At 42.3% G+C, this 25,521-nt stretch overlaps 1 long non-coding RNA gene across 1 annotated transcript; it reads left to right on the top strand.

Annotated features, from left to right (window-relative positions):
- The first annotated feature begins 18,673 nt into the window (after window positions 1-18,673).
- On the top strand, window positions 18,674-19,739 carry LOC310724095. The gene is made up of 3 exons (XR_014532931.1): window positions 18,674-18,920; window positions 19,011-19,067; window positions 19,191-19,739. It is a non-coding gene; the product is annotated as an uncharacterized lncRNA (long non-coding RNA).
- The last annotated feature ends 5,782 nt before the right edge of the window (window positions 19,740-25,521 follow it).

Here is a 25,521-nt window from a genome sequence, read left to right as displayed (position 1 = left end):
ACTGTTGGTCACCTCTCTGACTAAGGCCCTTCTCCCCCGATCTCTCAGTTTGGCTGAGTGGCCCACTCTAGGAAGTGTCCTGGTGGTTCCAAACTTCTTCCATTTACAGATGATGGAGGGCACTGTGCTCATTGGGACCTTCAATTCTGCAAAAATTCTTCTGTACCCTTCCCCAGATCTGTGCCTCGGTACAATCCTGTCTCTGAGGTCTACAGACGATTCCATGGACTTCATGGGTTTGTTTGTGCTCTGACATTCGCTTTTAACTGTTGGACCTTATACAGACAGGTGTGAGACTTTCCATATCAGGTCCAATCAACTAAATTTACCACAGGTGAACTCTAATTTGTAGAAACATCTCAAGGATGATCAGTGGAAACAGGATTCACCTGAGCTAAATTTTGAGTGTCATGGCAAAGGCTGTATGTACATGTGATTTTTTAATTTTAGATAAATTTGCAAAGATTTCAAACAAACTTCTTTCACATTGTCATTATGGGGTAGTGTTTGTAGAATTTTGATAAAAATAAAGAGTTTAATCAATAATCTATTTGTATATAAATTATATATTTTAATATATATTTTATTTAATAAGTACATATATAACTGTTATATATATATATATATATATATATATATATATATATATATATATATATATATATATATATATATATATATATATATATATATATATGTTTTGTTTTTAATTTATGCTAAAAACACATGATCTGCATTTAAGTATTTGTGCATAGATTTCTATTCTACCACAGCTCTATTAATTGCTACATTTGATTTATTTTCTTTAAGAGTACTGAAATTAGTGCTTAATGTAATATAGATCACAGTTTTATGTTTAAAGCGCTTACTCTAATATGACGTTACTGTTAAAGTAAAGTACAGTAAGACTCAAAGCGCTCATCTGTTGTGTGTCTTTGTTTCCCATGGAAGAATTGGTAAGAATTAACAATCAAAAGCTCTAGGTATTAAAGTTATTTTCATTTTCTTGTTAGTTTTCTTGTACAGCAGAGTCTTTGGTACAGAGGATTTTATAATAAAAAAAAACATGCTGGTGTGTACCGTTATGGAAAAACAACCACACATAATTCTGATAGACATGATCTGCTGCTTTAATTATTTTACATCTGTAATTATGTCTATGATGACCATAGTGATCTTTTTAACACACTTAATACTGTTTAACGTACATTTAATGACCCTATCACACTATCCACTGTAAATGATTTAAATAACTATATTTGAATAGAATGGATTCCTGAAATCTGTGTTGTCTCAAGGTTTAATCCTTCAATTCAAAGATTTTTATTTCTCATTTTTGCATGTATTAGGGATCAACATTGATATCCAAATTTCTGAAAAAGCTGTTTTCTGACAAAGTATAGAAGTAAAATTTAAAATAGTTGAATTCTGTACAGACATTTACTCAGATGGCACATTATGCTTCTGCAAGTGCTTGTGAGATCAGCACACATTCATCTAAATTTCATGAGAAAAACTGCATTCTACAATCCTCAGTATTTTACAGTCTTGGTTAATCTCCACACAGTCAGTCTTATGTTATCTTGTGTGCAATTAGCAGAAAAAAACATACATCACCAAGAATAAGCTACAGTAATGGACGTACAACACCCATTTAATTACAACTTATCATGTTTTTATGGAGACAAGTGTAGAAAAAGCAGCAATAAAAATGTACACCTTCGCTAATATTATTGTACTAATACTAATTTAATAGTGCTGATGTGGGTAAAATCTTACCACAATTTAAGTCCCCTAAGGTAAATAATATGTAATGTATATAAATCCAAATTTGGCATTGCTGTAATTATTTTGTTTAATAGTATAAATATTTGATCTGTGATTTACCTCTGCACCTTAAATGTTTTTGATATCATTGTCCACCCTGGTTTATCAAGATAATAACGTGACAAATATTTCTACTAGTCCCCATGCTCAATCACAAATTTGCAGAGATAAAGTCATTCTAATTTCCTATGATCAACTATCATACCAGAATATTCTCAACCTATCATGCGCAAGAACATTTTCTTCTGGTTTCTACAACACCAATCCTTATCTCCTCCTTAGGTCACAGCACAGGTACACCAAATGTGCTGTTAACCACAGAGGAAACATATGGCAGTGGTCTTCACTCTGTGCTGCAAGATTCTGTCTCACCAGCCTTTGGTGCCACCATCATAATTATCATCACTGTGATTGCAAGTGGAAGTGCCTATCTCTGCTTTCTCAAGTATGTTTGTGCTGGCTGCTGCAAACCCACACAAGTGGCTCCGGAGAGTAATATGAACCCCAACAAGATTGAGGAGCAAGTGTAGTGAGGACATAAGCTTCTAGAAAATTATGGTTCATTTACACAGTTATACACAGGTAAAAGTGGTTTTAATACATTACTTTAGCAGTTGTGCATCACTAAAAAGAATCACGTTTCACAACAATTAATTAATTTTTTTGTTCTGTTAACTACAAGCAGTGGAATCTTCTCTCATTTACATTTACTGCATTTAGCAGACGCCCTTATCCAGAATGACGTAGAAATGTGCTGATAGATACAAAGGTATTTATCAAGAAATAAATAAACACCGATTCACTTCGTTGCAAACTTCATAACAGAGATTGGTGCTTGTTCAGTGTATTTTTGTAGCAGGACTGCACTTTGTTTATTAAATGAATTTTTATTAAAATGTGGGTACACCGTAAATTTGCCAAAGTAATATTTACTCAAATTAAAGAAAATTTTCTTTATGCTAGATAACATTTGGTCCATCTCTAAAAGTTTTTGATAGTCATTTTTCCAGAGGTAATCATGCTCAATGTAGTGTTAGTATTTTACTCTTTCCTGTGATATTTGTCTATATTTAGTGTTGTTTAAAATTACCTCTTGTACTATTTTACTAATTTTAGAGCTACAAGAAATTGACTCTGCTACTTTTGAACTCAGTTCAGAGGAACTTCAAATGTACTCATTTATAACAATAATAAATCAATTATAAGTTAACCCAGCCATTAGGGGGGCACAAGCCAGTGCAATCTTAGTGCCGGTCCCAAGCCCGGGTAAATTGGGAGGGTTGCGTTAGGAAGGGCATCCAGCGTAAAACATGTGCCAAATCAAATATGCGGATCACAAATGAGAATTTCATACCGGATCGGTTGAGGCCCGGGTTAACAACGACCGCCACAGGTATCGTTAGCCAACAGGGTACCGGTGGAAATTGGGCTACTGTTGGCCGAAGGAGGAGAAGGAGAGGAGGAAGACGTCTACAGAGACGGCAGGAAAAGGAGCAGTGTAGGAGAGTAGAGGTTCGGGTTGGTACTTTAAATGTTGGTACTATGACGGGTAAAGGGAGAGAGGTAGCTGATATGATGGAGAGGAGAAAGGTAGATATGCTGTGTGTTCAGGAGACCAAGTGGAAAAGGAGTAAGGCCAGGAACATTGGAGGTGGGTTTAAACTGTTTTATCATGGTGTGGATGGAAAGAGAAATGGCGTAGGGGTGATTCTGAAGGAAGAGTACAGTAAGAGTGTAGTGGAGGTGAAGAGAGTTTCTGATAGGGTGATGATCGTGAAGGTGGAGGTTGAAGGGATGATAATAAATGTCATCAGTGCCTATGCTCCACAAGTTGGCTGTGAGATGGAGGAGAAGGAAAGATTCTGGAGTGAATTAGATGAAGTGGTAGATGGTGTACCTAGGAAAGAACGATTGGTGATTGGGGCAGACTTTAATGGGCATGTAGGTAAAGGGAACAGAGGTGATGAGGAGGTGATGGGTAGGTATGGTTTTAAGGAGAGGAATGTGGAAGGGCAGATGGTGGTAGATTTTGCTAAAAGGATGGAAATGGCAGTGGTGAACACGTATTTTAAGAAGAAGGAGGATCATAGGGTGACGTATAAGAGTGGAGGAAGGTGCACACAGGTGGATTATCTTCTGTGTAGGAGATGCAACCTGAAGGAGATTGGAGACTGTAAGGTGTTGGCGGGGGACAGTGTAGCTAGACAGCATCGGATGGTGGTCTGTAGGATGGTTTTGGAGGCGAAGAAGAAGAGGAGGAAAGTAGGGATTGAAAGAAGAATAAGATGGTGGAAACTGAAGGAGGAAGAGTGTAGTGTGAGGTTCAGGGAAGAGGTCAGAGAAGGGCTTGGTGGTGGTGAAGAGGTGCCGGATGATTGGGCAACTACTGCAGGAGTGATGAGGGAGGCAGCTAGAAAAGTACTTGGTGTGACATCTGGAAATAGAAAGCAAGACAAGGAGACATGGTGGTGGAATGAGGAAGTGCAGGAGAGCATTAGGGGAAAGAGGTTGGCAAAACAGAAGTGGGATCGACAGAGTGATGAGAAAAGTAGGCAGGAGTACAAGGAGATGCGGCAGCAGGTAAAAAGGGATGTGGCGAAAGCCAAGGAAAAGGCATATGAGGAGCTGTATAAGAGGTTGAACACTAAGGAAGGAGAAAAGGATTTATACCGATTGGCCAGGCAGAGGGACCGAGCTGGGAAGGATGTACTGCAAGTTAGAGCAATAAAGGATGGAGAGGGAAATGTGTTGACTAATGAGGAGAGTGTGTTGAGAAGATGGAGGGAGTATTTTGAGCAGCTGATGAATGAGGAAAATCAGAGAGAGAGAAGGTTGGAGGATGTGGAGTTGGTGAAGCAGGATGTAGATAGGATTAGTAAGGAGGAAGTGAGAGCAGTGATTAAGAGGATGAAAAATGGAAAGTCGGTTGGACCAGATGACATACCGGTAGAAGCGTGGAGATGTTTAGGAGAGATGGCAGTGGAGTTTTTAACCAGATTGTTTAACAGGATTCTGGAAGGGGAGAGGATGCCTGAGGAATGGAGAAGGAGTGTGCTGGTACCGATCTTTAAACATAAGGGAGATGTGCAGACCTGCAGTAACTACAGGGGAATTAAGTTGATCAGTCACACCATGAAGTTATGGGAAAGAGTAGTGGAAGCCAGGCTGAGAGAAGAGGTGACCATCTGTGAGCAACAGTATGGTTTCATGCCGAGGAGGAGCACCACAGATGCCTTATTTGCTTTGAGGATGTTGATGGAGAAGTATAGAGAAGGACAGAAGGAGCTGCATTGTGTATTTGTGGATTTAGAGAAAGCGTACGACAGGGTGCCGAGAGAGGAGTTGTGGTATTGTATGAGGAAGTCAGGTGTGTCAGAGAAGTATGTGAGGGTGGTGCAGGACATGTATGAGGACAGTGTGACGGCAGTGAAGTGTGCAGTAGGTACGACAGACTGGTTCAGGGTGAAGGTTGGACTGAGTGGAGTTGAAGGGTGAAGGTGAGGAAGGGTTGATTGAGATGGTTTGGACATGTGCAGAGAAGGGACATGAATTATATTGGTAGAAAAATGCTGAAGATGGAGCCACCAGGTAGGAGGAAAAGAAGAAGGCCAAGGAGGAGGTTCATGGATGTGGTGAGGGAAGACATGCAGGTAATTGGTGTGAAAGAGGCAGATGTAGAGGACAGGGTGGTATGGAGACGGATGATCCGCTGTGGCGACCCCTAATAGGAGCAGCCGAAAGAAGAAGAAGTAGAAGAAGAAGTGAACTTCTAAATGACACTATTCATGTTTTACCCTCAAAAAGCCCTAAAATAAAAAATAAAACAAACGTGATTTTCAGTCAGAAAACCGTATGCTCCTCTTTAAAAAATATTACACTTACACTTAATTCACTTGTGATTGTGAAAAACTAAAAACTATGAAAACAATAATACTGAAATAATAAAACAGAATTGATAGTGATAATATAAAATGAGACGAAGAAGAATTAAATAAAATTATTTGGTACAATAAACAAATCAGAATCACAACCATAAGACATCAGAATGTCAAACAACAAAATATTATTCTCCGAAACACAAAGTGCTTCTATTGTATGTGAAACTTTGTAAGCATGAAAATAAACATAACGTTTTTAGTGCAGTGGTATTAAAAGGATGTGTTACAACATGTGATAACAATATTCTGGATTACATGAAATATAGGCATTTCATTTTTTACTTGTAATTGACCCATTTCACATTTAGGATGTTAGTCCACATAAGCAAATTAAGTTTCTTAGCCATCGCAGTGCTAAGTTCCAGTTCATTCAAGGAGAACATTTTTCCAGGACCTAATTTCATGTCATTTGGGTCAAATGTGTGCCAAATGTAATACATTTGCTAATGTTTTCATTATGTTTTTTTTTATTTCAGCTGCTTTTCAAAAAACTTTATGCTTCGCTTTGTAACGCATGCACCAACAATGTAGCAGTGGTCCAATTTTCTGCATACAACTGGGGTAATGCACCATAAAATGATGCTTTGGCAACAAGTTCTAATCAGGAAACAAATGCTTAAATAAACTTTGGTTTCAGATGTCAATCAGATGTTTCAAATAAATGGTGATACCAGTGGATATAATCTATATATCTGAATCAATAAAATGAATAATGATAATGACCAATGCTGATCATTAGGACACAAGATTTATGTCTTTCACGAAAGTTTCTGTATTACAAACTTGCAAGAGATTTCAAAAGATTGTTACTAAGTATGCGCTAAGTAGAAAAGAATAGCAAAAGAACAACAATTTGAAAGACAGGTGATTTTTAAGAACCTGTCTGTGAAATGAGCAAGTTCAAGGTTACACAGTAACAGAACATTAATAAATAGTGTCATTTGATCTGCCTCATCAGTAGCTTCACCTTGATGAATTTCACAAGACGATCACATACTTGTCTGGCTGAGATTTTTCCCGGCATTTTACGGCTTTGACTTGAGGGTGGCAAAAGGTAAACCAGAATCAGAATGTAAGACATGTCGCTGTCCCAACCTGGAGACACGGAAAACAAAATGAATTTTTTTTAGGCTTTTAGTTTTGGTTTTTATGTAGAAGGGGTTGAACATACCCTCCTACTCACTTTCATTTGACTTAACTTTACTTGGAAGCCTGTATAAATACATTAACCACTTCAATACTTATTATACTTATTATACAATAGCTTATACTGCACACAGATTCCATATTAACCAGAATCAGTATCAGAATCAGGTTTATTGGCCAAGTGTGTTGACACACACAAGGAATTTGGTTCCAGCTGTTAGTGACTCTCAAAAGTACAGACATAAATTAAACCTATACAAGACAAAACAGACAAGACAAGACAAGAACAGACTATACAAGACAATACAAGACAATACAGACAATGTGAGACAGTATAGACAGTGTGGTTATTAAATAGGGATACAGATCAGTAATGTACATAAAGTGTGAGAGTGCAGGGTAGTGCAAATGACAGTATTGTGTGTCAGGTATGATAGAGAGTTTACTATAAAACTTTGTACAGTAAATAGCAGCCATAGTGTGTGCAACATATACAGATAATGTGATGACTGACAGTTCTGTGCAGTTCTTATAGATATGAGCAGGGAATATAATTATGGTCAGTTGTTAGTGAGGGTGATTGCTTGGGGAAAGAAACTGTTCCTGTGTCTGGCAGTTTTAGTGAGCAAAGTTCTGTAGCGCCTGCCAGAAGGGAGGAGCTGGAAGATGTTGTGACCAGGGTGTGAAGGGTCATTAATGATTTTTTCTGTCCGGTTTCTGGTTCTTGTTTGGTACAAGTCCTGGAGAGTGGGCAGAGAAACACCAATGATTTTTTCTGCTGTTTTAACAGTTTTCTGCGGTCTGTTTCTGTCCTGTTTTGTTGCTGCTCCAAACCAGATGGTGATTGATGAGCACAGGACAGATTAAATGACTGCAGTGTAGAACTGCATCAATAGCTCCTGTGGCAGACTGTACTTCCTTAACTGGCGTAGAAAGTACATCCTCTCCTGGGCCTTTTTCAGAATCGAGTTTATGTTGCATTCCCATTTCAGGTCTTGGGAAATGGTAGTGCCCAGAAACTTGAAGTTCTCCACAGATGACACAGGGATGTTGGATATTGTGAGGGGAAGTGGTGTTGAAGGGTGTTTCCTAAAGTCCACTATCATCTCCACAGTTTTGAGTGTGTTTAGCTCAAGGTTGTTCTGACTGCACCATAACACCAACTGCTTCACCTCCTGCTCATATGCAGACTCGTCACCATCTTGGATGAGTCCAATGAGCGTGGTGTCATCTGCAAATTTTAGGAGTTTGACAGTTGGGTCACTTGATATGCAGTCATTTGTATAAAGGGAGAATAGCAGTGGGGAAAGGACACATCCCTGAGGAGCACCAGTGCTGACTGTCCGAATACTGGAGGTAACATCTCCCAGTCTCACCTGTTGTTTCCTGCCTGTCAGGAAGCTGGTGATCCATTAACAGGTGGCAGGGTGTATAGTGAGGTTTGGGAGTTTGGACTGGAGAATACCTGGAATTATTGTATTAAAAGCCGAACTAAAGTCAACAAACAGAATCCGGGCATATGTTCCTGGGCAGTCAAGGTGTTGTAAAATGTAGTTTAGCCCCATGTTGACTGCGTCATCCACCAATCTGTTTGCTCGGTATGCAAACTGTAGGGGATCCAGCAGCTGTTCTGTCACCTTCTTTAGATGGGCCAATACCAGCTTTTCAAAGGTCTTCATGACGACAGATGTCAGAGCGACAGGCCTGTAGTCATTCAGTCCAGTAATGGAGGGTTTCTTGGGGACCGGGATGATTGTGGAAAGTTTAAAGCAGGAGGGGACCTCACACAGCTCCAGTGATCTGTTGAAGATAGAGGTGAAGATGGGAGCTAGTTGGTCAGCACATGCTTTGAGACAGGAGGGGGAGACACCATCTGGGCCGGGGGCTTTCCTTGTCTTCTGTCTCTGAAAGAGCCGATACACATCCTCTTCACAAATCGTGAGCGCAACTTGAGTGCTGGGAGGAGTTGTAAGAGGGGTTCCCAGAGGTGTGATGGTGGCAGACATTGGGCTGGGTTGGATGAGAGGTGTGAAGATATTGTTCTCAAACCTGCAGTAGAAGGTGTTGAGGTCGTCAGCCAGGTCTTTGTTTGCTTCAGTGGGGAGGGGTGGTCTCCTGTAGTTTGTGATACCTTGCAGGCCTTTCCACACTGATGCAGGGTCGTTAGCTGAAAACCTGCTTTTCAGCTTTTCAGAGTAGCATCTTTTGGCTATTCTGATCTCTTTTGTCAGTTGATTCCTGGCCTGCTTGTACAGTGCTTTGTCCTCCCCTCTGTAGGCATTTCCTTGGCATGTCGAAGTTTTTTCAGTTTGGCTGTGAACCATGGCTTGTTGTTACTAAACTTGCAGAAGGTTTTGGTTGGCACACACATGTCTTCCAAAAACTGATGTAGGATGTCACAGTGTCAGTCAGCTCATCCAGGCTGTCAGTCCCAGCCTCAAAGACACTCCAATCAGTGCAGTCAAAGCAGTCTTGTAGTTCCTGCTTTGCCTCACTGGTCCATCTCTTCACTTTTTTGACTACAGGCTTAACAGATTTTAGTTTCTGCCTGTATGTTGGAATAAGATGAACCAAGCAGTGATCAGAGTTCCCTAAAGCTGCCCGGGGTACAGAGCGATATGCGTCCTTAAGAACGGTGTAGCAATGATCCAGTGTGTTTTTCTCTCTTGTCGGACAGTTAATATGTTAACATATTAACAGCACTTTTATGGCCAAATCTTGATGACTACAGATGTGTTGATATATTGATGCGAAACCCCTGCATCTTTTAAATTGAGGTCATACAATTAAACATTATTTACAACATATAAACTTATATTTATACAGAGTCCAAAAAGAAACCATTTTCAAACTGTAAAGCCGCAATTCCTGTACTCCTTGTGCCTAAAAGGGTAGATCAGGGTAGAAATGCTCGAGCAGCAAGTCATTTCATTTTGACAGTTTACCCATTGCAAGTTTGTGCTGCATATCATGTATGTCTAATAAGTAAAGTCGTGACCACAATTGAAAATTCTTGTGATCAATGCATAATTTCCTCTCAAATAATTTAAGATATAGCACCCTTTTCAACTTCAGTGGCTTCTGTGTTTTGAATGAGGTCTTGGAGCTTACTTGTTTGTGTCCAATAACCTTAGGTTTTACATTGGTACACCACTTCTCTAACAATTTCGCAGAAGTTGCATCAGAAAATAGAAGTCCAAAATCGTGATCAGTCTGCCAAAGTTAATAAAAGTCAGTACCACAGTAGGAACTTACTTTGTTTACCTAACAAGTCTGTGTTACTGCAGAACAGCAATACCACTTGATTTTATATTTGTATGTTTTCTTGTGTAAAGAATTAAAGTCTCACATAACAAGGCTGGTATATCCTTGGATCCTGGAATCGATAGGCCAGTGTTAACCTAATCTTTTCCTGCCTCCTCAGCTTTATGCTTCATCATATAACCAGCTGTGTTTATTGTAGGGATACCTGTCAGCAGTTGGCCCACCTGAAAGTGTTTAAAACAATATAAAAACCACATATGTAAATTCTTTTATTTCCAAAGCACAACACATTTATACCAAATCTAGATACATGACAGAAAATAACATGGAAAACAGGAATATATCCCAGAGTAACATTTTAATTTGCCTAACATTAATGATTATGAAAAACATGTTTGCATTTAAAAAACCCAGCCATTAGGGGGGCACAAGCCAGTGTACTCTTAGTGCCGGTCCCAAGCCCGGGTAAATGGGGAGGGTTGCGTTAGGAAGGGCATCCAGCGTAAAACATGTGCTAAATCAAATATGCGGATCACAAATGAGAATTTCATACCGGATCGGTCGAGGCCCGGGTTAACAACGACCGCCACAGGTATCGTTAGCCGACAGGGTACCGGTGGAAATTGGGCTACTGTTGGCCGAAGAAGGAGAAGGAGAGGAGGAAGGCGTCTACAGAGACGGCAGGAAAAGGAGCAGTGTAGGAGAGTAAAGGTTCGGGTTGGTACTTTAAATGTTGGTACTATGACGGGTAAAGGGAGAGAGATAGCTGATATGATGAAGAGGAGAAAGGTAGATGTGTTGTGTGTTCAGGAGACCAAGTGGAAAGGGAGTAAGGCCAGGAACATTGGAGGTGGGTTTAAACTGTTTTATCATGGTGTGGATGGAAAGAGAAATGGTGTAGGGGTGATTCTGAAGGAAGAGTACAGTAAGAGTGTAGTGGAGGTGAAGAGAGTTTCTGATAGGGTGATGATCGTGAAGGTGGAAGTTGAAGGGATGATGATAAATGTCATCAGTGCCTATGCTCCACAAGTTGGCTGTGAGAAGGAGGAGAAGGAAAGATTCTGGAGTAAATTAGATGAAGTGGTAGATAGTGTACCTAGGAAAGAACGATTGGTGATTGGGGCAGACTTTAATGGGCATGTAGGTGAAGGGAACAGAGGTGATGAGGAGGTGATGGGTAGGTATGGTTTTAAGGAGAGGAATGTGGAAGGGCAGATGGTGGTAGATTTTGCTAAAAGGATGGAAATGGCAGTGGTGAACACGTCTTTTAAGAAGAAGGAGGATCATAGGGTGACGTATAAGAGTGGAGGAAGGTGCACACAGGTGGATTTTCTTCTGTGTAGGAGATGCAACCTGAAGGAGATTGTAGACTGTAAGGTGTTGGCGGGGGTCAGTGTAGCTAGACAGCATCGGATGGTGGTCTGTAGGATGGTTTTGGAGGCGAAGAAGAAGAGGAGGAAAGTAAGGTTTGAAAGAAGAATAAGATGGTGGAAACTGAAGGAGGAAGAGTGTAGTGTGAGGTTCAGGGAAGAGGTCAGACAGGGGCTTGGTGGTGGTGAAGAGGTGCCAGATGATTGGGCAACTACTGCAGGAGTGATGAGGGAGGCAGCTAGAAAAGTACTTGGTGTGACATCTGGAAATAGAAAGCAAGACAAGGAGACGTGGTGGTGGAATGAGGAAGTGCAGAAGAGCATTAGGGGAAAGAGGTTGGCAAAACAGAAGTGGGATCGACAGAGTGATGAGAAAAGTAGGCAGGAGTACAAGGAGATGCGGCAGCAGGTTAAAAGGGATGTGGCGAAAGCCAAGGAAAAGGCATATGAGGAACTGTATAAGAGGTTGGACACTAAGGAAGGAGAAAAGGATTTATACCGATTGGCCAAGCAGAGGGACCGAGCTGGGAAGGATGTACTGCAAGTTAGAGCAATAAAGGATGGAGAGGGAAATGTGTTGACTAGTGAGGAGAGTGTGTTGAGAAGATGGAGGGAGTATTTTGAGCAGCTGATGAATGAGGAAAATCAGAGAGAGAGAAGGTTGGAGGATGTGGAGTTGGTGAAGCAGGAAGTAGATAGGATCAGTAAGGAGGAAGTGAGAGCAGCGATTAAGAGGATGAAGAATGGAAAGTCGGTTGGACCAGATGACATACCGGTAGAAGCGTGGAGATGTTTAGGAGAGATGGCAGTGGAGTTTTTAACCAGATTGTTTAACAGGATTCTGGAAGGGGAGAGGATGCCTGAGGAATGGAGAAGGAGTGTGCTGGTACCGATCTTTAAGCATAAGGGAGATGTGCAGACCTGCAGTAACTACAGGGGAATTAAGTTGATCAGTCACACCATGAAGTTATGGGAAAGAGTAGTGGAAGCCAGGCTGAGAGAAGAGGTGACCATCTGTGAGCAACAGTATGGTTTCATGCCAAGGAGGAGCACCACAGATGCCTTATTTGCTTTGAGGATGTTGATGGAGAAGTATAGAGAAGGACAGAAGGAGCTGCATTGTGTATTTGTGGATTTAGAGAAAGCGTACGACAGGGTGCCGAGAGAGGAGTTGTGGTATTGTATGAGGAAGTCAGGTGTGTCAGAGAAGTATGTGAGGGTGGTGCAGGACATGTATGAGGACAGTGTGACGGCAGTAAAGTGTGCAGTAGGTACGACAGACTGGTTCAGGGTGAAGGTTGGACTGCATCAAGGATCGGCCCTGAGCCCTTTCCTGTTTGCAGTGGTGATGGACAGGTTGACGGACGAGGTCAGACAGGAGTCTCCCTGGACTATGATGTTTGCAGATGATATTGTGATTTGTGGTGAGAGTAGAGAGCAGGTTGAGAAGAGCCTGGAGAGGTGGAGATATGCGCTGGAGAGAAGGGGAATGAAAGTCAGTAGGAGTAAGACAGAGTACATGTGTGTGAATGAGAGGGAGGGCAGTGGAGTGATGCGGTTGCAGGGAGAAGAGGTGGAGAAGGTGGAGGAGTTCAGGTACCTGGGGTCAACAGTGCAAAGTAATGGAGAGTGTGTTAGGGAAGTAAAGAAAAGAGTGCAGGCAGGGTGGAGTGGGTGGAGAAGAGTGACAGGAGTGATTTGTGATAGAAGAGTATCTGCAAGAATGAAAGGGAAAGTTTATAGGACTGTGGTGAGACCTGCGATGTTGTATGGATTAGAGACAGTGGCATTGAGTAAAAGACAGGAGGTGGAGCTGGAGGTAGCAGAGCTGAAGATGTTGAGGTTTTCGTTGGGAGTGACGAGGATGGACAAGATTAGAAATGAGTTTATTAGAGGGACAGCACATGTAGGATGTTTTGGTGACAAGGTGAGGAAGGCGAGATTGAGATGGTTTGGACATGTGCAGAGAAGGGACATGAATTATATTGGTAGAAAAATGCTGAAGATGGAGCCACCAGGTAGGAGGAAAAGAGGAAGGCCAAGGAGGAGGTTCATGGATGTGGTGAGGGAAGACATGCAGGTAGTTGGTGTGAAAGAGGCAGATATAGAGGACAGGGTGGTATGGAGACGGATGATCCGCTGTGGCGACCCCTAATGGGAGCAGCCGAAAGAAGAAGAAGAAGATGTTTGCATTTAAAAAGAACAGCAATTATCTTTTGTAGAGATAATATATAACACGTGACCTCATTAACAATATGACTTAAATCCAGACAAATTTTTAACAAAACAACACTTCAAACTTATTATTATTTTTTATTTTTTTATGTTAATCAAGCCTTGCAGCCAAGGAAATAAAAGCCTGTCTAAACATCAGATCTTGCACCTGTCTGTGGTTGCTGTGGGCGTTTTACCCGACTGTCAGGAATCCCCCTGCCACGCCCCCTTCGGAGGCTGTCATAACCCGGGATTCCCGGCCGCACCTCGCTCCGGTTCTCGTGCATGCCCCCAAACGAGGCTCAGTGCAATCGGGCTCATCCCGAACACCTGGGATCAATTCCACACCACCTATAAAACTCCCTCACACACACACACTGGTTGTCGGTTATTGCATGTACATGGTTATGCTCGTGTGTGTGAACTCGGGATAGTCACGGCCGACCTTCATCTCCTCACCCCCGCCTCCGAAAGCCCGGTTCAGCACCTGAATCTTCTGGAGATCTCCGCCCGGCTTCAGGCACTCCAGGAAAGCTCTGCTCCACCTCAGGTCCTCCAAGTGGTCTCCGCCATTCTCCAGGCCATCCAGGATGGCTCCATCCCGCCCGAGGACCTCCAGGAGCTCTCCGTCCTGCTCCAGAATCTCCGGGATGGCTCAGTTCCGCTCCAATTTCCAGAGGAGAGCTCGGCTCCGCCCCAGGCCCTTCCAGAGAGCCCCACTCCACTCCAGGTCCATCAAAGGATCTTCCCCTACGCTCCAGGTCAGCCAGGAGAGCTCGGTCCCGTCCCAGGACCTCCAGGGGAGCTCGGTCCCATCCCAGGACCTTCCAGAGAGCTCAACTCCGCTCCAGGCCCGTCCCGGGAGCTTGGCTCCGCCCCAGGACCTCCCGGAAAGCTCGGCTCCACCCCAGGACCCTCCGAAAAGCTCGGCTCCGCCCCAGGACCCTCCGGAAAGCTCGGCTCCACCCCAGGACCCTCCGGAAAGCTCGGCTCCGCCCCAGGACCCTCCTGAAAGCTCGGCTCCACTCCAGGTCCTGCCGGAAAGCTCGGCTCCGCTCCAGGTCCCGCCGGAAAGCTCTGCTCCGCTCCAGGTCCCGCCGGAAAGCTCTGCTCCGCTCCAGGTCCCGCCGGATAGGTCAGCCCAGCTCCAGGTCCCGCCGGATAGCTCAGCCCAGCTCCAGGTCCCGCCGTATAGCTCAGCCCAGCTCCAGGTCCCTCAAGAGTGCTCAGCCTCGCTCCAGGTCCCTCAAGAGTGCTCAGCCTCGCTCCAGGCTCCCCACGAGGGCTTGTCTCCGCTCCAGGCTCCTCCCGAGAGCTCCTCTCCGCCTCCGAGCGACCCCGAGAGCTCCTCTCCGCCTCCGAGCGACCTCGAGAGCTCCTCTCCACTCCAGTGTCCCGAGGAGAGCTCCACTGATGCCCAGGACCTCCGTGGGCGCTCCCCTCCGCTCGAAGGTCTCCAAGAGAGCTCAGCTCCACTCCCAGGACTCCCGGCTAGATCCCCGCTCATGGGTCTCCAGGCGGGCTTCTCTTCACTCCTAGGCCGCCCTGCAGGCTCCGACTTGCTCCCAAGGGTCCCAAGGAGCGCCCCTTCACCCAGGGGTTTCCCGGTGCCCTCACCCCGGCTCCAGGACTGCGGAGGGGACGTCGAACCGCTACCCCCGGGTTCCACCGAAGGCGACGGCTCGCCCCACAGTCTCCCTAAAGGTGACGGCTCGCCCCACAGTCCTGCAGAGGGCGAAGTGACTCCTCCGAGTCCCTCTCCGGACGACGTCTCGCTCCTGAGCTCCTCCCACAACGATGTCTCGCTCCCGAGCGCCGTGGTGGACAAGGCTCCGTTCCCGGCTGTCCTGAATGTCGTCGGTCCGCCTAAGGTCTCCGTGGTGGACGTCCTCCCCCATCCGGTCTCCGTGGAGGGCATCACTCCGCCTCCGGCCTCTGCTGAGAGTGTCAGTCCGCCTCCGGTCTCCATTGCGGAGGTCTCTCCACCTCCGGTCTCCACTGAGGGCTTCGTCCCGCTCCTGACTTCTGTCGTGGGCTCGGTTGGGCTCCTGGCATCCGTGGGTGACGTCTCCCCACTTTCGGTCAACACCAAGGGCTACACTCCCTTCCCAATCACCGCGTTGGTCTTTGCTCCGGTCCTGGGTCCTGCTGTGTCCGTGTTCCCCTTCCGTCTCTCCTCAGGGGTGGTCGCTCCACCTCGGGTCCTTCCCGGCTTTCCCCGGCTCCAGAGCGGTTCCAGCCGGGTCCCTTCAGGCCCTGGACGATCAGGAAGGCCCTACTCCGAGTGCCCCGGCCCTCCGGGCGTTCCATGGGTTGTGGGCATCCGGTGCCGCCCCTTCGGGGGGGGGGGGGGGGGGGGGGTGGTGGTGTCAGGAATCCCCCTGCCACGCCCCCTTCGGAGGCTGTCATAACCCGGGATTCCCGGCCGCACCTCGCTCCGGTTCTCGTGCATGCCCCGCCCGCACGAGGCACAGTGCAATCGGGCTCATCCCGAACACCTGGGATCAATTCCACACCACCTATAAAACTCCCTCACACACACACACTGGTTGTCGGTTATTGCATGTATGTGGTTATGCTTGTGTGTGTGTCTGTGCAGGTTCCCGGTGGTGTTTCTCCGCGTCAGCCTTTCCCGCTACGCACCTTCTGTTCCCGGATTCCCCGCTTTCCCCACGGTGACGGCTTTCTTCCCCAGCGCACCTCGGATTTCCGACGCCTCTCCGTCGCTGCCTCTCCGTCGCTTCCTCCACGCCTCACCGCGGATATTACACAAGGAACTGCCTTTTGCCGGTTTTATCCCGCTCTGCGGGTGTTTTGTTTTGGCTCTGCCTTCTTCATTTAATAAAGAAGCCGGCTTCTACTTCTGCCTCCGCCTCCGTGTTCACCGCGTGACACCGACCTTCTGATGCAATAATATTATATTATAATTATTATGTTGACAGAGTTATGTATGTAGTGTAAATATATATTTATTGTAATAATGCTCCTATGAACAGAACAATAAGTACATGTGGTGCACAACTCTAGCTGCTTCTCACAATAATTTAGCGGACAAACATTTGATAGGCAGCTGGATAGTTTTGAAGATGTCAATTAACGGTCGGAACGTTTGTAATCTATTTGCTTTCAAGATTACTCTCACTTAGTTCAAATTTAACCTAGCATAGTTCTCAAGTTAAAAGGAAAAAGCGATCTCTGTAATATGCAAAAAAATTAAAAATAAACACATGATTTGAGCTCAAAATAGAGGCGAATACTGTTAAAATAAATACCAAGACTAATCCCACAAGTAGCAGCGCCATGACTAACAGTAAATAAAAAAAAATTCACTTTGTGAGGAGACCAGTTTGGGGAGAAGTCACAGTAAAGTTTGCTCCCACTCTACTGACACATGTTACTCTGTGCACTCAAAATAGAGCAAAAACAACTATTTTTGAAAAATAAATATTAACTCTGGAAAAACTACACTGCCATTTTTCCTGTGTATTTGAATGTTGTGTTTGTTATGTTGACATTATTTCATTAAACCTCGAATGTAGTAGACTGTGTTTAATAATCTATTATCACACTATTTGCTTCTGTATCTGTACTGCAGCATCTAAGCGGTTGTAAATGTTACCTAATTAAATCTGTGATATTACAATAAAATCTTAAGCTTGTATTTTTACATTAAAATATCTAGTTTTTAAATAATCTGCATTTGTTCAAAACACAAGACGATGTGCATTTTTTTCTTTACAAAATGTATCCAATATATCCCAGCCAATCTTCTTAACTACACACACACAAAAAAAACAATAACCTTGTTTAATTTACTCAATGAATACTTCCCATCATGTTTTGTGTGTATTCTAAACCAAGAGGAACACACAAGATCTCAAGGTAAGAATTACCACTATCTTTACATTTTTTTAATTGTAAAGTTTTGTACAATTCCAAAAATGTAAAGATAGTGGTAATTCTTACCTTGAGATCTTGTGTGTTCCTCTTGGTTTAGAATACACACAAGATCTCAAGGTAAGAATTACCACTATCTTTACATTTTTAGAATTGTACAAAACAAAGTTTTGTATGTAATTTGAATATAATGTTGTTGTACCTGTAGCTTCTTTCCCATGGCTGTTTCTGCACTGAACAGCTAATATGGTGTTAACAATCACCATTGCACTATCACTTTTCTTCTGTGTTTTGCACTATTTTGCACCACTTTAAAATCATGCATCCTTGCACCACCCAAAAACTATAATATATTCATAATGACATTCCTTTTGTACAGCTATATCTGTCATACTACTTTATACTGTATCCTACTTATATAAAAACCACACTATATATACCCTTATTCATTTATATGTACATATACTACACCTTCTGTATAACCTCATACCCTTATTTATTACACTGACACTGTAAATAAGCTATCTATGCACTTCTGGTTAGATGCTAACTGCATTTCATTGTTCTGTACATGTACCCTGCACAATGACAATAAAGTTGAATTTAATCTAATCTAATTTAATTTACTAACTAATGTTACTGTGTGGATATGCTGGTAGGTGGCTAGTTGCTTCACATGTAATTGAAACTTTCCAAGTAGCATTTAAATAGTTTTGAAACTAGCATCAGCATGCGGCTATAAAATAAGGCCAAGAATAGAAAAATTTTTAAACGTGAAAGGTAATATACACACGATAAGGATAATACAGTATATAGTTTGTGTTTAATTTCATATCAATAATGGATGTTTACATTATAAATGATAAGCAGCAGTAGCAATTAGCTGCATATACAACATCTTTAGTTTCACACTGCCTCTGTCAGAAAATTTTAGATCGGGTATGATTTTTTTTTTTTTGTATCATGTAGCCAGGCAAGCGTAGGGGTGTGGTTGGCTAAATATCCCAAGACTTTTTAAGCAGGCACTGGGCAAGAGGCTTTGAAATGTGGGCCTTGTTTTAAAAGCACATGGGATATAATACTGCGTTTTTTGGTTATGTTTGAATTTGCCCCAGAGGAGGTAGGCCAAGTTTGTTACTTTAGTTTGTTTAATTTGTTTATTTAGAGGGATTTATTTTGATTGTATGGGAAAATTGTTTTTGTTTATTTAGATGCAGATAAATTGAGCAATGATGACTGTGTATGTTGACAGCTGCTGGTGTAGGTAAATATATGGGCTTTGTCTTATTTTTTTAAACAAGATGGCATGAAAGGTTTTATTTGTATTTCTCTTTAGGAATGTGTTTTGATTCAGATCTGGATAAATGCTTGAACATCAACTGATTGTTATATCTGCTATCTGCCAATGAAGGTAAATTTTTTTTTAAAATATTTTAATTAAATAATAGTGAGGGTGCAGTTGGTAACCATGGTTTTAAATGTTTAGTGTTTTAAAGCATATGATGTATGGTTAATTTTAATTTTTCTGTTTTAGATTTAAGTCAATTGCTGTTTCTCCCGTGTTGTTTTTGTTTGGTCCCCTGGTTGGCCGGTCTCAGGAGTGTGCTGCATGGTGGCAGCTCGTGTGTTGTGTGAATTGTTTGTGTACGAGTCCGGTTGGCTAGGGTTTTGTTTTTTGTATTCTTTTCTTTTTTTATTGATGACACCTTCCCAGCCTTATGTCGCTAGCTTAACTCATGGTGCTTGTCTTGTGTGCGTGTGTGCATCCCTTTGTGTATGGGATTTAAGTTTGCTGTGTTTTCTTTTGTAGTTATGAGTGAAGGGTTATGTTTTGAGTTGTGTATTATTATTTGAATTGTGGTTATTTCTTTTGAGTGTTTAATGTAAGAGGGATGTCCCCCTAGGCCTAAAGGTTTGCCACATGCAACGAAAGCAGTTATCATAGCGAGAGATTTGAGCTGGCTGTTGACCTCTTTGAGAGCTGGGACCAATTTTGGATGAGCTACTTGTATCAATAATTTTATGTTTAGGTGTTTGATTGTTGTATATATTATTTGCTGTCCTATTTTTAAATTGATTTTTGTACGTTGAGCCAACGGAAGGGTTTCGTTTTTGGGCCCGTGCTCTAAACAAGGTTTTCCTCCTTCAAATTCGTTTTGATGGGGTGGCATAGTGCTACAATCAGTAGCAAACATTTTGAAAACACAAGTTTTTATTTGATTTGATTTGATTTTTATTTTATTTTAACAATTCACAGGATGACACCAATAGGATGACGAATACAAAAATGCATTAAAAAAAAGAGTCTTACACTCTGGAGATTTGTTCTAAGATGTCTTAGGTGTTGAAAGTAATACTCTCCTGTAACGTTTATAATCAAAACAGCTTGGTAACTTAATCCAACGATCACCACGATTCTTACGACAAACGTGATTGGAGGAATTCCAGCATGGACAGAGGCAAACAGTATGTAAACAGGCAAACTGTTGTTTGGTTAAGATCACACATAATCGAGGGAGGTGGTAGCTCAGTGGTTAAGGCATTGGGCTTTGGATCAGAAGATCACAGGTTCAAATCCCACCACCACCAAGCTACCACTGCTGGGCCCTTGAGCAAAGCCCTAAAACCCTCCCCTGCTCAGTTGTAAGTCGCTCTGGATAAGGGCGTCTGCCAAATGCTGCAAATGTAAATGCAAATATAATTGACCTGGTAAATAGAAATAAATCCTACATTTTTTTTCAATTTATTTTTATTTGTATAGTGCTTTTAACAATGAACATTGTCTCAAAGCAGCTTTACACAGATATGGTAATTAAAAGTGAATATGTTCTTTATAAGTAAGTTTGTCCCTGAAGAGCAAGCCGGTGGTGACTGTGGCCAGGGAAAACTCCCTGAGATGGCGATAGGAAGAAACCTTGAGAGGAACCAGACTCAAGAGGGAACCCATCCTCATCTGGGTTGCACCGAATGTCCATTTGTAGCAGATATACGATGTTGCGGGGTACAGTGATGATGATCAGAAGCGAAAAGTAGTTCTGAGTCAGTGTAGGAGACTGTTGACAATAACTACAGTCCAATCCATCCTCAAAGTGCTTATTCTTAGTCCACAATTTCATGGAACCACCCAAGGCGTTGATGAGAAACCATCCCAAGCTGCACAGAGTGGCCTCCATTTGAAGAGAACACTATCCAGAGGCAGGCCTGGACGAAGTGGAAAGATCCACGGAGGGGAGAGGGGCAGGAACAGTGGTCACTGGAGCCTCCGGAGCATGTTTAACATTAGTGAGTGAGAGTGAGAGAGAGAGAGAAGAGGGTGACAGGAATAGAAGGATATGGATTATGTGTCCTTATTGTTGTATGAAAGTTAATGTCACTGTGCAGTTGGGACTCCGGCAAGACTCGCTATGGCAGCATAACTAAAAGGGAGAACCAGAAGGTAACACAGACATGAGGGATCTCTGGTATAAGAGACGACCCACCACACCACCGTCAACGAACCTGAGTGAACGTGTGAATGTGAGGGGACGACAGAATACAAATATACCAGTTCACCAAACACTCTATATCCATGTTCCCTCCAGATCTGCGCCTTTGCCTAAGAAAACTGATCTACTGATCAAAGGTTTGACTAAATAAATGTGTTTTCAACCTCGACTTGAACACTGAGACTGTGTCTGAGTCCCGAACACTGATAGGAAGGCTGTTCCATAACTGTGGGGCTTTATAAGAGAAACATCTGTCCCCTGTTGTAGTCTTCGTTATTTGAGAAGCCAACAGATAGCCTGCACCTTTTGATCTAAGTAGGCGTGGAGGATCATACTGGTACAGAAGTTCACTCAGATACTGTGGTGCGAGACCGTTAAGTGCTTTATACGTCAGTAGTAGTATTTTATAATCAATGCGAGATTTGATTAAGAGCAGTGTAGACTGATTAAAACAGAAGTGATGTGGTCATATTTCCTAGATCTAGTGAGGACTCTTGCTGCTGCATTCTGAACTAACTAAAGCTTATTTATGCACTTGCTCGCACACCCAGACTGTAAAGCATTACAGTAGTCAAATATAGATGTAACAAAAGCATGAACTAGTTTTTCTGCATCCTGTAACGACATCATATTTCTAATTTTAGCAATATTTCTAAGGTGAAAGAAGGCGATCCTGGTGATATTATTCACGTGAGCCTCAAAGGAAAGACTAGGGTCAATAATAACACCAAGGTCTTTGACAGCCGTACACGCTGAAACAGAAACACCATCCAGAGAGGCTACGTAATCGGAAAGATTGCTTCTAGCTGCATGTGGTCCAAGTAAAAGTACTTCTGCACAACTCAGATAAGACGGAAGAAAGTTATCAATCATCCACTGTCTAATGTCCTTTACACACTTCTCAACATTAAGCTGATCTCGCTCATCTGGCTTTGCTGAAATATACAACTGTGTATCATCAGCATAGCAATGGAAGCGAAGACCATGTTTATCTATAATTTCACCAAGTGGCAGCATATATAAAGAGAAAAGCAGTGGGCCTAAGACAGATCCTTGAGGAACACCAAACTTTACCTCAGAGAGTGTGGAGAACTCACCATTTACATCAACAAACTGATGGCGATCAGTCAAATAAGACCTGAGCCAAGAGAGAGCTGTTCCCTTTATTCCAACAACATCCTCAAGTCTAGCAAGCAGTATAGTGTGATCAATGGTGTCAAAAGCTGCACTAAGGTCGAGCAAAACAAGTAAAGAGAGAAAACCCTGATCCCTGACAAGCAGACAGAGAGGCAGATACAACTAAATGGGCTTACTGAACTCCTGACTGCTACCAGCAAATAATGAGAGTTCTATCAACCAATTTGCATCTGGATAATATGGGCTGGATTTGTAAGATTTGTTCATTTGTTGCCCCTGATACAAAAACTTTTGAGCCAGTACATATTAAAGCACAAATACAAATATAAATACAATTTACATTCTAGCAGTTAGTTATGTTGTAGCATTTTGATATCCGTTCTTAAGGTTATCTCATATTTCGTATATATTTATAGGACAACAGCCTTGAGGCTCGAAATTAAATTGTGATCAGAGGTCTCATTGTCACCCTTGGTGAAAAGACAGAGGAGTTAATCAAGGACTACCAGGTAAGCAAAGTAGATTTTTTTCTTCTGACTTTTTATAAATTCATACTGGGGCACGCTCATGAATGACACTCTCGTCATTTTCATCTGGAGGCAAATTCCTCGCTGAGCTCGTGGAACACGCAGCAGTCCAGCCTTTCGAAAACCGTTGATTATAGTAAATTTTTTGACAATGTTCCACGCTGTTAGGATCCACTTGCAGACTTGACCATAAGTTGCTCTTCGCATGCAGCCCGTTTTAGTGAAGGATTTCTCCCCACTTGCCATCCAAGCCTCCCACTGAACACAATTAACACTGATGTCGAGTGGCTGCAAATACTTTGTTATGCCCCCCAGGAATCACAGCTGGAATTGAGTTTGTCCTCTTGATGGCTTCTTTCACATAATCTGTTATGTGGGTCCTCATGCTGTCCAAAACGAGCAATGCCTTGTTCCTGTGAAAAAATCCTCCTGGATGCTTGCCGTAACACTACGTCAGCCATTCATACATTACGCTTTTCGTTATCCATCCTTTCTTGTTGACTTTCACAACAATTTCTTTTGGGAGTGTTTCTTTTGGCATCGCCGTGCGTTTGAAAAACACCGTCAGTAGAAGCTTTTCTTCCGATGCCGTGGAGCTCAGAACACAGGTGAAGTGCGTTTTTTCATGCCCGGTTGTTTTTAGCGTGACAAATGATTCGCCTTTCCTGTTGACAGTCTGAGTGAGCGTCAGGTCAAACGTTAGAGGAACCTCATCCATATCCATGATGTCGTGCAGCCCGATTCAGTGGGAGCGTGCTCAATTTAATATAAAGAGTTTCATTGGTTCACCTTAACAAGTTCGGCAATTTCATCCGTCTAATGTTACGGAGCTCACTTTTTTAGCGGCATGAAGCTTGTGAAACTGGGGAAAAACATGGAAAGAAATCCATAAGTTAGCCGCTTCATTGTTTTAGCCGCGAGGTTCAAAGCATGGGGAAAAAAGTAGCGGCTTATAGTACGGAAATTGCGGTAATTATATATATTATATATATATATATCCATATCCGCAATTTATATATATCCGCAATTTATATATATATTATATCCGCAATTTATATATATATATATATATATATATATATATATATATATATATATATATATATATATTACACTACATGCATGACTCTGTCCACATATTGTTAAATTCACCCAACCTAGTTATTGTTTATAAATGTAGGCAAATTCATGTGAAAAGAATTAAGTTTTACAAATGCATTTCTGATGTGCACACATTTCTTGATTCGACGCAACACAGCTCAAAACTACAATATCAACAGTAATCTTTGAGTGACCTCCTGGTTCAAATTGTACATAAGTATATAGATCAGGTCTACTACAGCAACTATTATCAAAGGTAGAGCAAAGTGCTGTATGCATTATTCACATTAGCAAACAAAAAGAAGTTTGAATTCTCTCTGGTATTTTTTACAGGTTTTGGATGATGATTATGCTGCAGCCATCCAAGACGACTTCGCATCATTTGTACTCAACATCTTTGTGGTCAGCAAAGCCAGGGAGGAGTTTTCTAGAAACAAGCTGGAATAACCTTTGAGGGAGCAGAAGTGCTTTTTGGGATTCCCAATGGGGCACATGCTTACACCTACCTAATGGGCCTTATTCATAGAACTAAGCTATCCAAAGAAACTGAAATACACCTTTGAGGTGTTTCAGAAGATCTTCCTGGAGCTAGCGGATAACAAAAGAATTTCCTCCAAAGTCCACGATCTTTAGGTCAGCTTATTGGCCTAAAAGTTTAACAATGTTGAAGGTAGATGGTTTTAGTTTGTTACCTCTGTTAAGTCTTTGTAATGTCTAGTTTAATTTCTCAGGTTCTCCTATTGCTCTTTAGGCTGCACTACTACATTTTACTACCAATGTTTTCTGTGCATTTGAAGGGAAGATAGCTGTTAAGAAGTGAGAAATGTGACTCATGGAAAATATTTTGCACAATGTGAATTTATTACAATTTATTTCAATAGAATGGCAAAGAAACTGAAATCCATCCACTGCTCTTTTTTTAAGATGGGATCATGTTTTGTGAGCTTGTTTTAGAGTTTTAAAGCATGTTACTGTTAAGGACTGAAAAACGCAATTGTATAGAAAATATTCTGTACAATGTTGTTTTTTTTTTGTTGTTTTTTTTAATAAAGTCCTTACTGAAGGTGCTTAGTGAACTCAGATGTAGTGAAATATAAGTTAAACATCCAGTTAGTAGGTTGAGACTGACAGATGTTCATTTAATATTTAGGTCAACCCTTAGCCACAGCATGCAAATGTTGAAATGTCAAGTCGCCATATAAAGTGAATCGTGTGCAAACAGTGCAAGACAGACAGTGCAAAACAACACAATAAAGGGTAAGACAGTGTAAGACAAATACACAAAATACAAAATAGCTCCACCAGTAAACCTACTGTATATTACACAGTGCGGTGTGTAAAAGAGAATTGAGTAGAGGAGTGTACCTTGTAATTTAACAAAATGTAAACTTGACATAATAATTTGATATAATATGGGTGGTGCTGAAGACATAGATGTGTGAAGTGAGTACAAGTGTGTGTTGAGTCCGGGTTGTACAGATCAGTGTGTGTGTGTGTGTGTGTGTGTGTGTGTGTGTGTGCGCGTGTGTGTGTGTGTGTGTGTGTGTGTGTGTGTCGATGATCCAAGATGGTGCGGTTCCTGCAGTGATGCAGCTGCCCAGGATGCTCTCAGTGG

This window comes from Silurus aristotelis (assembly GCF_946808225.1).
Source record: "Silurus aristotelis genome assembly, chromosome: 3".
NCBI lineage: Eukaryota > Metazoa > Chordata > Actinopteri > Siluriformes > Siluridae > Silurus > Silurus aristotelis.
Note: the sequence above shows the minus strand (reverse complement) of the source record. Positions and strands in the feature narration are given on the sequence as shown.